The 14,718-nt window shown below is 33.6% G+C and overlaps 1 long non-coding RNA gene across 1 annotated transcript; it reads left to right on the forward strand.

Moving 5' to 3' along the window:
- The first annotated feature begins 7,500 nt into the window (after positions 1-7,500).
- LOC127846632 (uncharacterized) lies at positions 7,501-9,956 on the forward strand. The gene is made up of 3 exons (XR_008033589.1): positions 7,501-7,923; positions 9,149-9,335; positions 9,753-9,956. It is a non-coding gene; the product is annotated as an uncharacterized LOC127846632 (long non-coding RNA).
- Positions 9,957-14,718: the final 4,762 nt, after the last annotated feature.

The raw sequence follows: 14,718 nt of genomic DNA on the forward strand, positions 1-14,718 counted from the left end.
CGATATGGACTGGAACTCAAAATCATCAGAAGTGGACAGAGGCGTATCCAGAAATGTTTGAGAGGGGGGGGGGGGGCTCAAGCGGGGAGGGTGCGGGAGGGGTGCCCCCTCTCGTCGTTGATTTTTTTTTGAAATCGCACATTGAAATGATGCAATTTCCTGCTATCTAATCAGCATTTTGCATGATAAAAGTGCATGTAAAACAAACAAGAAATTGAGTTCAGACATCAAGTGTGACAGACACACAGACAGACAGACATACAGACAGACACACAGGGTAATTCAAATGTTTCTCAAACCAATAAAGTGGTGGGAGACATAATCTTTATCCAGAATTTTTAACAGTGTTAGATGGGTGGACCTCCTATTTAAATGATAAAGTTTCATACTAGCAAAGTAATTCTTCATTTTTGAGTCCTTTTTAATTTCAAAAACTATGGATGAACATCAAAGCAGTTACCCGGTAGCCCAATTTGTATAAAAAAATATATTGCCATTCATTAAGTGTGCTGTTGAATTTCACTGGCAATAACTTGTTACTCGAGAGGATTATCACTCTCAAGAGCTAATACGAATTATATTCATCAAATAAACTTACCGAAAAATTAATGATGATTGTCCATTGCATTCGACTAAACTCTTTAATTGCTACATATTGAAATATTGTATTTCACAAGTCCCATGTGGCAGCCATTTGTAAACATTTACCAATTTAAATTCATCATAGAAACTTACCGAAAATATAATGATGTTTGTCCAATACGTTCGTCTAAACTCTCTAATTGCTACAAATTGAAATATTGTTTTTCATAAGTCCCATGTGGCAGCCATTTGTAAACATTTACCTATAGCAAAATGTATCGATGAATTTCATTAGTTGGCAATAACAACTATGTATGAGTATTGATGTTGCTTCATTCTACAAATTCTATATCTTATATACTGGTATATATATTCATTCTACCATTCATACCCCCACTCTCACTGTATAACATGTGTTGTTGTTGTAAAAATTATAGGAAGTCTAAATATTGTACTTAATATTGTACTTTGTTATACTGCCAATATTGTATTTCTTATATACGTGGGTGAACATAAAGTTCTGTTCTGTTCTGTTGAATGTATCTCCTTTAGCCTATCAAATAGCGCAGTTTTTCAGTTACGGTCAATGAAACGTGCAGTTAAGCTGGCGAAGGTTAGATCGTCTGTACACATGCCTGGGGGCTAATCACACAAATCGACAGCTGTTTATGGCCTAATTAGGGGCAAATGACAGGAAATACACAAGTTGATTGAAACTGTAAGGGGCTCATTTTTTTAAATCGTATCTAGCCAGCCAGCTGGGGGGGGGGGCTTTAGCCCCCTAGCCCCCCACCTAAATACGCCTCTGGTGGATTTTACGTCTTGACAGAAATCAAGTGAACCAGTCCCAGAACTTAACATAGAAGCTGAGGTACACAGTACATTATGTATGGGTGACAAGTCACTAGAGTGGTGGCACGCCAGTTAAGATTTGAGCTCGCTTGGGGAAAAAGGGGCTTATTGCATCCATGTAAAGTGTTGTCCCAGATTAGTTTGTGCAGTTTGCACAGAATAATCAGAGTTGACACTTTCCGCTTTTATGGAATTTTTCCTTCAGACATTTAAATGAAGGCTCTTCTAAATGAAAATTCCATTCAGCCGGAGAGTGTTGTCCCTGATTAGCCTGTGGGGACTGCACAAGCTAATCTGGGACAACTTTTTACTCACCTGCATTTAACCCCATTTTCAAAGAGTGTGTCTCATTTACTGGTATGGCAACAATGTCAGGTTTCAGGATTTTGCGTGAGATTTTTGTTCAATTTAGTTTCCAATTACAATTATTTAATTTTTGTTTTCCGCTGTATGTTTGTTCTGCAAATGCCAACCTTGCTTATGTAAGCTGCCAAGCTTATACTGTCCTTTTGCATTCTTATTTATTGTCAAAGTATATCAGAACAGTGTAGCCCATAAATGCTTGTAGTGGCTATTTACCAGTTGTTATAAAGCATATGTGTGTTTTGATTTGTCCTTAACCTAAAGGGACTTGTGCACAGTTGTTTCATTTTGTTGTTTTTTAATTAGAAGCAATATTTAATTTTTTAACTGCAAAATCTACAAATGGAAAAATCTAAGCAAACAATTTATGAAGAAATTATTTTAATGGAAAAATGCTTTTCAGGTGATTTTTTATGTTAAGACTATTATGTGAAACTTTGGTAGTGTATTTTTTCAAAGTTATCTCAGGGTTTTTTGGCCCGATTTTATAGCCGAAATTCGGCTATGCTCCCAATCCCAAAAAGTATACTTTTTTCCCAAAATATGGCAAACAATTCCCAATTCCCCCCCCCCCCAAATTTTTTTTTTAGAAAGAAGTGTCTAATGCGTATTTTATCTAAATTTTAATTCAATTACATCTAACAAAGTATTATATGATTGTGTTCTTTTAATTTGAATGATTATAAAGATTTTGTATTTCCATAATATGTGGACTTTTCGTGTGAAAAAAGGCTAATGAATTTATTTTCCCAATTTAATGAAAATGCCGATAAAATTCCAATTCCAAAGCCATGGGCTATCTTCCCAAAAAGTGGAGAAAAAAACTTGTATCTTAGTGATAAATGCATTTTACAAAATTGTGACTTTTATATTTAATCTAGGAAAACTGGGCTAAATGCATGTACTGAAAGTGTTGTCCCAGATTAGCTTGTGCAGTATGCACTGGCTTATCAGGACAACACTTTCCGTTTCTATAGATTTTTTTGTTTGCAGATTGTCTCTTCTAAACAAAACTCCAATGTGGACAGAAAGTGTTGTCCCAGATTAGCCTGTGCGGACTTTACAAGCTTATCTGGGATGACACTTTACGCACATGCCTTAAGCCCCTTTTTCGCTGAATGAGGCTCAATATATCCATTTCTATTAATTCATTTATCCATAAATAAAACAATTGAACATGTGTGTTATTTAGCCTGTTTGTATACACATTGGAAACTCTAAACCAGACTATCCATGGAGCATGATAAAAGTCCTGTTTTGAGTGGAGTCTGGTTTGCAGGGGAAGTAAATTATCCTAGCGTCTGATAAGTCATGGTACAGTTAACAAATGAAACAAATAAAAACACAAATTACAATCTGTGAACAGGTCCATTTAATAGAGCACATCAATGTAACCAAGCCTGCCCATTTATCTCAGATGACTTGGAAGCCTTCCTGTGCCATGAGTCCAGACTAGGACTCCGATAATGATCATGAGGATGAGGGCCGAACTAAAAGTTTCGAGGGCTTCTCAAAAAGTTCAGAAAATGAGGGTTATTCAAAAAGTTTTATTGAGGAGGGTTTCTCTAAGAGTTCAGCAAACGAGGGTTTTTCTAAAAGTAATGAAAATGAGGGTATTTCAAAAAGTTCTGGAAATGAGGGTTTCTCGAATGTTACCCCAAATGAAGACATGGGTTGGTCGGATGAGGAAGCTAGCCTCTCAGGAGATGAGAAGGAGGTAGATGTTTTTGTTGACCCTTGAACTTTTGGGCGGTATTTATTTGATTATTGGTTGTTGTTTTATCATGAAAGGTTATGCTGTGGTGCTGGACCTTTAATTTTCAACCCACGGAGAATTGTGAACCTTGTGGTTTTGGTAGTTTCATATTTGTACCTCGCTTTGGGAAAATGGGGCTTAATACATGTGCATAAAGTGTTCAGATTGGTTGGTGCAGTCTGCACAGGCTAATCAGGGATGACAATCTCCTCCTAAACCTGATTTTCCTAGAAGAGACTTACTTTCAACGATAAAATCCATAAAAACCAAAGGTGTTGTCCCTGATTAGCCAGTGGGGAATGCTCAAGCAAATCGGGGAGGAAACTTTATGCACATGTTTCTTATTTGTATGTGTCAATTAAAAAAATTACAATTATATGGAATTCTTAACAATGTATAATTTGAGACTTTGACTGTTGATTTTTAGCGAGTCTGTTTTCGGAGAAAACCCGAGCTATTGTCATAGCCTGCTCGTCGTCCGACGTCCGCCGTCCGCCGGCGTCGTGCTAAAACCTTAACATTGCCTCTAAAATCAAAGTGCTTCCACCTACAACTTTGAAACTTCATATGTAAATGCACCTTGATGAGTTCTACACGCCACACCCATTTTGGGTCACTAGGTCAAAGGTCAAGGTCACTGTGACCTCTAAAAAAAAGAAAAAAAATCTGACAAGCTTTCGCAGCCGAGCGTGGCACCCGTTATGCGGTGCTCTTGTTTATTTTTCTATATCATTAGCATTTATAATTAGTTCAGACAATTTATTATTTATATTTTCGATTTCTTTTTATATTGTTTCAATTGAGAAAGTTCAGAGATATTTGTATTTTCCTTGTATCTTTTGCCAACGTTAATCTGATGTTGATCTTTACGTAATATATTTAAATACCATTATGCAGAAAATATAATATTTGTTATGTAATGGCATAGATAGCAAAGGCAAAGGAAAAAGCCCACTTAAATACTGATTTTGTATTATAACCATTTAATTCTTGAAACTAGTGCACAAACATATCTGAGTTTGAATACATGACACCATTAACGTCTGCAATTTTTTATGATATAATCAGGGCTTTTTTCTAGATTTGGGGAAAGCGCCTGGCCTTCCATTTTGGAAATAACATTATCAACAAAATTGAGATAGGGGGAAACAAATTCCCATGGTAGGCTTGAAATTTTTAAATTGCATAATTTAAAAAAAAATCTCATCGGGGAAGGGGCCTTTCTCGTAAGGGAAGGGGTATTTATAAGGCTCTTGCTAAAGAAGGAAATAAAGCCCTGATATACTTCACAAGTACATGTATCAGGTAAATGTTGGCAATATTTACTATTGTATAAAAAGGCTAAAGGAAGCGCATATTTATGCGAGCACAGAATATTTTTATAAGCATGATAATGTGTAATTAATGAAAAGATGAGCTTGTTATTTTGTTGTTGTTGTTGTTCAAGTAAAGAATCAACTCTAAAGTGTTGTTTACTGTCAAGTAAATACAGAGAATCAATGTATTTCATGAACTAAATCACTTGTAATTATAGTTCATATACATGTATAGATAATTCTTGTAACAGCCTGAAGTCAAGTGCACACTTTAATCCGGGGACTTGAGATCTTTTATGATTATCATTGGCTCTGATAGCAACGTAGAAAGTTGGAAATCAAGGAGTTGAACGTTCATTAGTCTGTTTTTCAGATTTTAAACTTTTGCACATGTTTTCATAATCCAAACATGTTGACATAATCCAAACACAAACAGGGAAAGATCTGGGATCAAACAAGGTACAGGGTTCTGCAATAAGGAACAGGGTTTAGCAGGGTGTTATTTTGCTCCATAGATCTTTCCGTTAATTTCTTCAAAACTAAAATATAAGCAACCTAAAGAGTTAGAAATTTATTGTCGTCTACGGTTTAATTGGAAGAAACATGTTGGTTTTGATTGTTCAGTGGTAACGATTGCATGGTTACATAATCCAAATGATATTCTTTGAAATGCATAAGTTAACATGAATATGTTTGATTTTATTTTATAGACTTTATAATGGTAGTTTTTTGTTGGTTAAATAGGTTACATACCTCAAATAAAATAAGCCTCGCTATGAGAAAATGGGGCTTAATGCATGTGTGTTAAGTGTCGTCCCAGATTAGCCTGTGCAGTCTGCACTAGCTAATCAAGGAGGACACCTTCTTTTAAAACTAAATTTTCTCAATAAAGATACTTTCTTTAAACAACATATAACATTAAAGCACAAAGTGTAAGAATAGTCTTCCTTTAAAAAAGATTCAATGAAAGCTAAAGTGTTGTCCCTGATTAGCTTGTGTGGACTGCGCATGCTTGTCTAACATGACACAAAATGCACACGCATTAAGCCCAGTTATCCCAGAGTGAGGCTCAAACATAAACAAAGTGAAACTGTATATTCCCAGAGCAAGACTCCAATGAATTCAGAGAATTGTCAAGAAACAAAATAACAGTAACATGAATTAAGCCCAGTTCTCCCAGATCGCGGATTATTTGTATTTTTTTTCTGCTTAAATACAAATTCTCATTTGAAAGAAGTCTCTTCAAAACACAAACACAGTTAAAGCAGAAAGTGTCATCCCTGATAAGCTTCTGCGTGCTGCATAGACTAATCTGGGATGACACTTTACGCACATGCATTAAATCCCGTTTTCCCGGAGCATGGATCATACATAACAAGCCCCAAGCCAGTCCAAACTTTACGCACATGCATAAATCCCCATTTTCCAAGAGGACTGCTTAAATACATGATAAGAATAATCTGTTGTGGATCCAATCGGAGTTTCACATTGTTTATATGTGCATGTTGCAGGCACCATCAAGCCAGCCTGCAGTGCAGCAGCCCAAACTGGGGGCCAAAGAAATGGCTGACCTTGAAAAGGAGCTCGAACTTGACCTTGAAAACTTGGACGTTAATACAGACGTAAGTATCTTAGATAGCAAATAGCTGGTGTTTGTAAACTTGGACATAAATCCAGACATAAGTATCTTAGAGAGAGAGAGAGTAAATGGCTGGTGTTTGAAAACTTGGACATAAATCCAGACATAAGTATCTTAGAGAGTGGAAATATCTGGTGCTTTTAAATGAATATTAGTTGAACATTGTGGTTGGCAATAATGCAGTGGTAAAAGCGTTGTGTTTTTGCCATTTGTTAACCTTTATCTAATCGGAAGCTGTTCAAGAGAAGTTGTATATATTATCTTCAAAATCTACAACTTCAGTAGGAAATCTGTCACCACTGTTTCTTGGATTAAGAAAGTGAAGTTTCTTTTTAGGAAATCTAATGAAGTCTTATTCAGCCTCCTTCTGGGAAAACTGGATTTAATTCATGTGCATAAATAGAGAATATATGGTTGGTGACTTTTGATATCATGTGATATAAGACGAGTCTGATATGGCGTAGGAAAAGGCGAGGCTTGCCGAGCCTTTTCACACGCCATATCGGACGAGTCTTATATCACATGATATCAAAAGTCACCAACCATATATTCTATTTATTATGCCACATTTTAAAGTAAATAAGGAAATATTCACAAAAAAAACAAAAACAAACAACCGCTAAATTCATTGATAAATATGCAAATTAGTAGCAACCTGATTACATCCGCTAGCGTCTATGCATATATATTTACACATAAAAATAGTTCGAAAGTAAGCAACAATCAATCAAAATTAAACGCACATAATACAAAAACTGAAGCGAGAAATCGAAACTTAAAAGAACAATTTCTGCACTAAAAACACAATACCAATTTTTTTACAATAACACATTCGACATGTACTTCCAAGACTGGCAAGAGTACACACCAACCGCTATTTTCAAAGCGAATGTGTAGAGTGAAAATTTCAAACAATAAATACAATAATCAAATGGAACGGAATTTAACGTAGTGCGCAATTTGGAAGTGATAAGAGTGATTTATTTTTCAACTTGTCCATCTCCGTAATATACGTTTAGTTGTGAGATGTTCACAGTTTTCCCCCAAAAACAGGCCTTCACGTGCGAAGTCAAAGTGGGTGGGGAACGTGTATTTCGAGTCGCTGGAACTTCATAATGAAGCTGCTTTTGTGCAATATTCAGCGACGTTACCAGCTGTGTGTTAGACGAAACGAAAATGCTTTGGTTTTGCATCGTGTTTTGAGACTGTCAGGGTGACATGATGGATTAATTGCTGTTTGAGTGACAATAAATGAACATGTTTGTGTTTGGAGATTGCTGAGGTTAATATCTTTACAATTGGGAAATCCCAACATAAGTTGACTGCCAGTTTGACCACTGATCTGCATAATATCAGTGGGAGAGCATGCTGAATCCCGCAGCTTCTGCACCATATGTTTCCTGGCCGAGTGGTTGGTAAGTTTCATTGTTATGTATGCATGCTTAAACACACATGTTTCATTATTTGTGCCATTTTTTAACACCCATTCTCATGCTGATGAACCATTGATCAGTGCCAGTTGTTCTACTGTCGCGAACTGTTTATTCAAAATTGTGGAAAAATGAGTTGCGCACTGTTCGAAATTGTGAAAAAATGAGACACGCACTGTACCAAAATTTGAAAAAATAAGTCGCGCACTGTTCAAAATTGTGGGAAACATTAGTTGCCCACTGTTCATTATGATTTCAAAATTGTGGAAAAATGTGTCGCACACTTTTCATAAATAAAATTTTGAAAAAATGAGTCAAGCGCTGTACAAAATTTGTAAAATGAGTTGCTCATTTTCAAATTTTTGCAAAAAAATAAGTCATGAACAGTTCATTTAAAATTGTGGAAAAATGAGGTGCGCACTGTTTAAAATTGTGAAAAAATCATGTCACGCGCTGTACAAAATTTGGAACAATCATTTGCGCACTGTTCAAAAATGGGGGACAATTTTGTGGGGCACTGTTCATTCAAAATTACAAAAAAATAAGTCACAAACTCTTTAAATTGTGAAAACACATGAGTTGCGCATTGTTCAATATTTGTAAAAATGAGTCGCGCACTGTTAAAAATTTGGAAAAAAAAGGAGTCGCGCACTGTTTATTCAACATGGTGGAAAAAGGAGTCGCGCACTGTTCACAATTTTAAAAAATGAGTTGCACACTGTTCAAAATTGTGAACAAATTGAGTCACGCACTGTTCATAAAAAAATTCACTGTTGAAAACTGTGAACAAATGAGTTGCGCACTGTGCAACTTTTTTGAAAACATGTGTCGAAAACTGTACCAAATTGTGTCGCCCACAGATCAACATTGTGAAAAAATGAGTTGCAAACTTTTTTTAAATTGTGAAAATTTGAGTCCCGAACTGATTTAAATTGTGAAAATTTGAGTCGTAAATTTCTCAAATTCGGAAAACAAACACCTATTCCCTTAATAAGCAAAAAAATAATCCATAATAAAAATATTTTAAGTTAAAAGAAATTCTTAATTATTTTTTTATCATTTTGTATTAATAATATTGTGTCTATTAAAGTTGTAATTTGTTCAAGTTGTGCCATAAAAATGTTATTAAAACACTCTATTTTGAAATGTTATCTCCTGTTGGATTTGTTTTATTTTATTATAATATGAAATGTTTTTCTTTTAATGGCAGAAAGTTGCGACCACACATTCCATGGGTGATGATATCTACCAAAATTCTTGGCGGCACAGTTCTACCCTCGTCAGTTGCACTTGTCCGAGTCTTTCTCTGCCTCTCAACCAACTCGAGATATTCCCCCCTCCCCAACTGCATCCCGGCACAGCTTCACATCAACCCATCTAATTAATTTGTCGGAAAGGTAATACTTTTTTCTCGACCAATTTATTTTTGAGAGTATTTATGTAATTGTTTTATCTGAACATGTTATAAATCTATATGTCACTATATTTATAAAGTTTAAATTTTAATACAAATTATGTATCTGGATTTTTATTTTTAACCCTTTGCATGCTGGGAAATTTGTCGTCTGCTAAAATGTCGTCTGCTGAATTTGTAAAATAAGCATTTTCTTTATTTTTTTCAAAGATTACTATCAGAATAGAAAACAGTTTGGATCCAGATGAGACACCACGTTTTGTGGCGTCTCATCTGGATCCAAACTGTTTGTAAAGGCCTTCAAAATTCGGTTCCAGCACTGAAAGGGTTAAAGCAGTTATGCAATTAATGTTTGATGATGTTTGTTTTTTTTCTAAAGGAATCCTTATTTTATTTTCAGGTTGACCACACAAATTTCCTGTTTGGTTGTGGAGATAGAATCATTTTTTTTGTGAAAGTTTGATTTCAGACACTTAAAAATTGAAATTGTCATGTATTATTAGGCATGACAGGCATTCGCAAAGCATCTCAATCAAGTATTTATTATTTTACTTTGTCAATGATAATTCATTTTGTATGCTATTCACCTGTTTGCCTTGCTTTTTATATGAATGACACTAAAAAGGAAAGCATTTGTAAAGAATTAGTTTTTTTTTTTTTATAATCTTAGACCAGATGTTTAGTGAATATTTGTCATAAATTCTTCTTTAACTGATAAAATCTGTCATATTTTATTTAAAACGTGTTAAGTATATTTGTGGTAAGTGATAAATGTTTATCATTACTGTTTTAAATTGCAGCTTATGAATGGTAGCGGTGCACCTTTGTATTTGTTTAATTTTTTTCCATTGATTAATGCTCATTTAATTTATATTTCCCTATAGATATATACTTAATAAAGTGTTAGTTTTGTTTAAAAAAAAAACTTATTGTTTATTAATGTTCTAACTTCTGAATAAAATATTAATCGCTGTTTGTTTCCATTTAAATCAAAGAAGCGACATACCACGCCTACAAAAAAGTAGTTCTCAGAATGGGCGGGGCTAAAACATGGAACGCTAAAAAAATCATTGAGTAAACCAAATATGGGCGGAGTTTTAAAACGGATATTGATGGGCGGAGCTTAAAACTGTTATCGGATGGGTATCCGATAACACTTTAAAATATCATGTCAGCGTCTCCAATGTAAATGCGCTGTCGTGGCATAATAAAGTGTAATCTCAGATTGGCATGTGCAGTCTGTACAGGTGTATCAGTGAGGATACTTTCTGCCAACACTTGATTTTGGCTAAGAAGAGACTTCTTTTAAACTAAAATCACCTTAAAAGACGTTGCAGGCTAATCTGTGATTACAGTTTACGCACATGTATTAAACCCAGTTTTCCCGGAAGCCAGCTTGACTATATCAATGCTTGTTGCTGTTTGGTTTTATAGGGAGTTGATACAGGGGACACACAGGTAGTTTGTATTCTATGCATGGTGAACATGTAGCGTGGTAGATTAGATGTGAACATGTGTACTTAATGTTACTGTTATTTAAAATTGGACCGCTTTTTTATCTGCATTTTTTCGGTGCATGAACTGTGAGCGAAAATAACGCCTTATATTCATAAAAACCAACCCCTTTTCCGGACAATTCATATGCAAACCAATGCCATGCAGATAAATGTAATTCAATTCTTATAATTACAACATAATGGGTAAAAAAGCTGCAATTCATTGAACTATAAGGGTCTTAACAGACTTTAAGTCGCTTGTGTTTTTATCTCGTTTGAGTTTTGGTTTCAACTTTCTTTAATAACATAATATAAAAAATGTTTGCCCAACAATAATGTAATTTCACTATAAACAAATAGAAAACAACTTCGTTAAGATTCAAGCAATACATTTACTTCATTTGGCCTCTTGTTGATGAAAAAGTAGAACAGTTATAAATAAAATTAAATCACATACAGAGTGGGTTCACAGTGTCTATAACAAATGTCACATGAGCAGATTATCCAATCACAATGCAGCGTTTATTTGAAAATGTAAAAAAGTTGTAATTATATCCCCAAAAGAGGTTTCCATGCAACTATTTTGTTTTTATTTGGTGATGTTATTGTTTTATTTTTGATGTTATTACATTATTGAGTCTTTTATTTATAGTTTCTAGAACATAGTAACACTTTTTCTTACTCTCATCAAAAATGAAAGTTCAACACATTCTTTTGATTCTAACAATTTACATGTCATTAAGTTTTTTAGTAAATTAATATTTTCACCGTTTTATTTAAGATGCTTATGAACTTAACTTATGTTTAGTTTCAAAGTGTTCTGGTTACTTTTTTTTTGTTTGCAACTTGGTTTAACAGCTTTCCCACATAAGAAGCAAAGTGAAAATGGCTATGAGCAAACAGCATAAAACCAGAACAGCCTGTGAGTAACTCATAGTCTGTTCAGGTTTTTTATGCTGTTTGCTGCTCATCTGTATCTAAGGGTTGGAAATGAAACCTTTAAAACTTGAATTTAGTATGAAAGGTCTTAAATTAAATTTAACTTTCTAAGGGACAACAAATGCGTAATAATACGTATCTAAGTTCATTAATGAATATTCATCGTTTGAAATGTGTAACAATTTTTGTCGATTATTTAAAAAATATGTTGATTACAATATATCATGACGCAGTGGTAGTGCATAAGCTTTTTCTTCCAGAGGTCCCTGGTTTGAAACCTGGGAAAGATATAGTTTTTGCAAAAATCTTGTTTTGCAATTATTATTAATAAAGACTATTAAAAAAATTTGGAAACATATTTGATTACATATTTCAAAAATACAAAAAACTGTGACCCATTCCCTTTAATATTCGAAAAATAACAGCAACAACAAGATGTTTGTTGTATCGGCATGAAATTTTTTTTTTTTTTTTTTTTTCTTTTTTTTTTTTATTCAATATAATACATACAATGTATACATGTATATGATCATACAACATAGTGATTGTACAAAGCAATAAATTCAGACATGTTATACAAGATATGCTAATATATATATTTTTTTAAAGAGAAAAGAAATGAACAACTGAAGAATAGTTATGAAAAATGATGAGTTGTATAAAGTCGGAAGAAAGAATACTGGACTTGTGTGTTTTGTTGAACATTCACAATGATCTTATAAGATTGAAAAAAATATATATATTTTAGAAAGATAAACTAACATTAGAGTGAATTGTATATGAGCGGACAAACATTATGAGAATTTAATCCGATTCCATTTTTGTTCAAGGATTTGTAATCTGTCATTACTGAGGGCTATTTCTTTCTCAATTTGGATTTTTAGTTTAAGACTATGGACAAAACAATTAAAGTTTGGTACTTGTTTTTTGTACTTCATAATAAAGATAAAATATTTCATCATTATAAGAATAAAATTCACAATATTATTACAGTCTATTGATTTCAATGTGTTAATTCCGAAACTTACATTTAAGAAAGATAGTTTAACGTTTAGTTGCTGTTGTTCAAGAAAAGATGCTAATTGATTCCAAATAGGCTGGATGTGTTTGCACTCCCAAAAAAGATGTTCTATAGTTTCGATGTTTTCACTGCAGAAATCACACAGATTTGAATTAGATAATTTGCATTTAAAGAGATATTTATTTGTAGCTATAATTCTATGGATGTATTTATATTGAAAATTTCTCAGTGTGCTTTCAACAGTTGCTTTATATGGCATGGTAAATATGTGTTTCCAATTAAGTTCATGTTCTCCGAAAAGGACTTGCCATTTATTTTGGATTTTGGAGTTTTCTGTAGGGTTTTTAATTTGTAGTGTGTACAATATTTTATTTGTTTTGTTTTTTCTTCCAAGTATGTTTTCTACGAATTTTGTTTGAGTACATGGTGTATTATTTGTATTGATTTCAGATTTATTATGTATGGGTATGCTTTTGATTAGTGTGTAATACTTCAGGAAATTATTTAAAGGTATTCCGTATATGTAGCATATATCATCAAAAGAGTAAAAATCCTTAATTCTGAAGTCATATAATTGGTCGACATATTTAATGCTTCGTTCAAACCAATCTTTATAGAAAAACGTCTTATTGTTTGAAGTTATGTCTTTATTGTTCCATAAAATAGTTTTACTGCTGGTTTTGGTTTCAAGTTTATGAGTGACATCACTCCATGCTGATAGAACATCAGACAGAAATATGTTTTCGTTTGCAATTTCATGTAAGATAGTATTGCTGATGTTACATTCAAAGAGTAAGGAGTCACCATATTTTTTTAGGATTTTCTGGTAGAATAATTTCCATTTACTCGTATTGGAATTATCTAGGTATCTTTTAACCCAGCTGCATTTGATTGCCTTCACGAATGAGTCAATGTTCGTTAATTGGATACCTCCATTTTCTACGGATTGAATTAACTGAGTTCGTTTTATTTTATCAGGCTTACCGTCCCATATGAAATTAAATATTGCTGATTTTATATCGTTAATAACATCATTTGGTGGATTTGGGAGAACTGTTAATACATAAATTAATTTAGGAAGTGCAAACGTTTTCAATACTGTGTTTTTTCCGATTAGTGTAAGTTTACGGTGATGCCATGATTTTAAGCAGTTTTTAAAATTCTGCAATTTAGGAAGTATGTTTTTAAGAACTGTATCATTTTCATTATTTGTGAAAGTAATTCCTAACGTTGTGGCTTCATTGGATGTCCAATTAAATTTCATTTCTTTTTGATATTGGACATTACTTTGTTTTAATTTACCTACTCGTAGCACAGTACATTTACTTTTGTTTAGTTTAAGACCCGATATCATTCCGTAAAGGGTTAACGACTCTATGAGGTTATGGAAAGAATCGTAATTGTCGTTTAAAAAATAAGTTGCATCGTCAGCAAATAGGGACTGTTTGATTTCTTCGTCAGGTTCTAGTGATATGCCTTTTATGTGTTTATTTGATTGAATGTGATGTGATAGATACTCGATGCAAATAATAAATAGCGATGATGAGAGTGGACATCCTTGTCGAACCCCTCGTTCGATGTTAAAACTGTTTGAAAAGAAGCCATTGTTAATGATTATACTGTTAATATCGGTATAGAATAGTTTGACCCATTGAATGAGACTTTCACCAAAGTTCATATTTTCTAAGCAAGACAACATAAATGAGTGATCAAGCGAATCGAATGCCTTTTCAAAGTCTGCAAAGAATATTAGACCAGGATTATTTGAATTGTTGAAATAGTTTATGCATTCTTGGATAAGACGAACGTTTTCACCAATGTAACGTCCTTTTATGAAACCAGATTGAGATTTTGAAATGATTGATGGTAATATTTTTTAAATTCTGTTTGCTATACTTTTAGTTGCAATT

The sequence above is a fragment of the Dreissena polymorpha genome, chromosome 9, assembly GCF_020536995.1.
Source record: "Dreissena polymorpha isolate Duluth1 chromosome 9, UMN_Dpol_1.0, whole genome shotgun sequence".
NCBI classification, from domain to species: Eukaryota; Metazoa; Mollusca; class Bivalvia; order Myida; family Dreissenidae; genus Dreissena; species Dreissena polymorpha.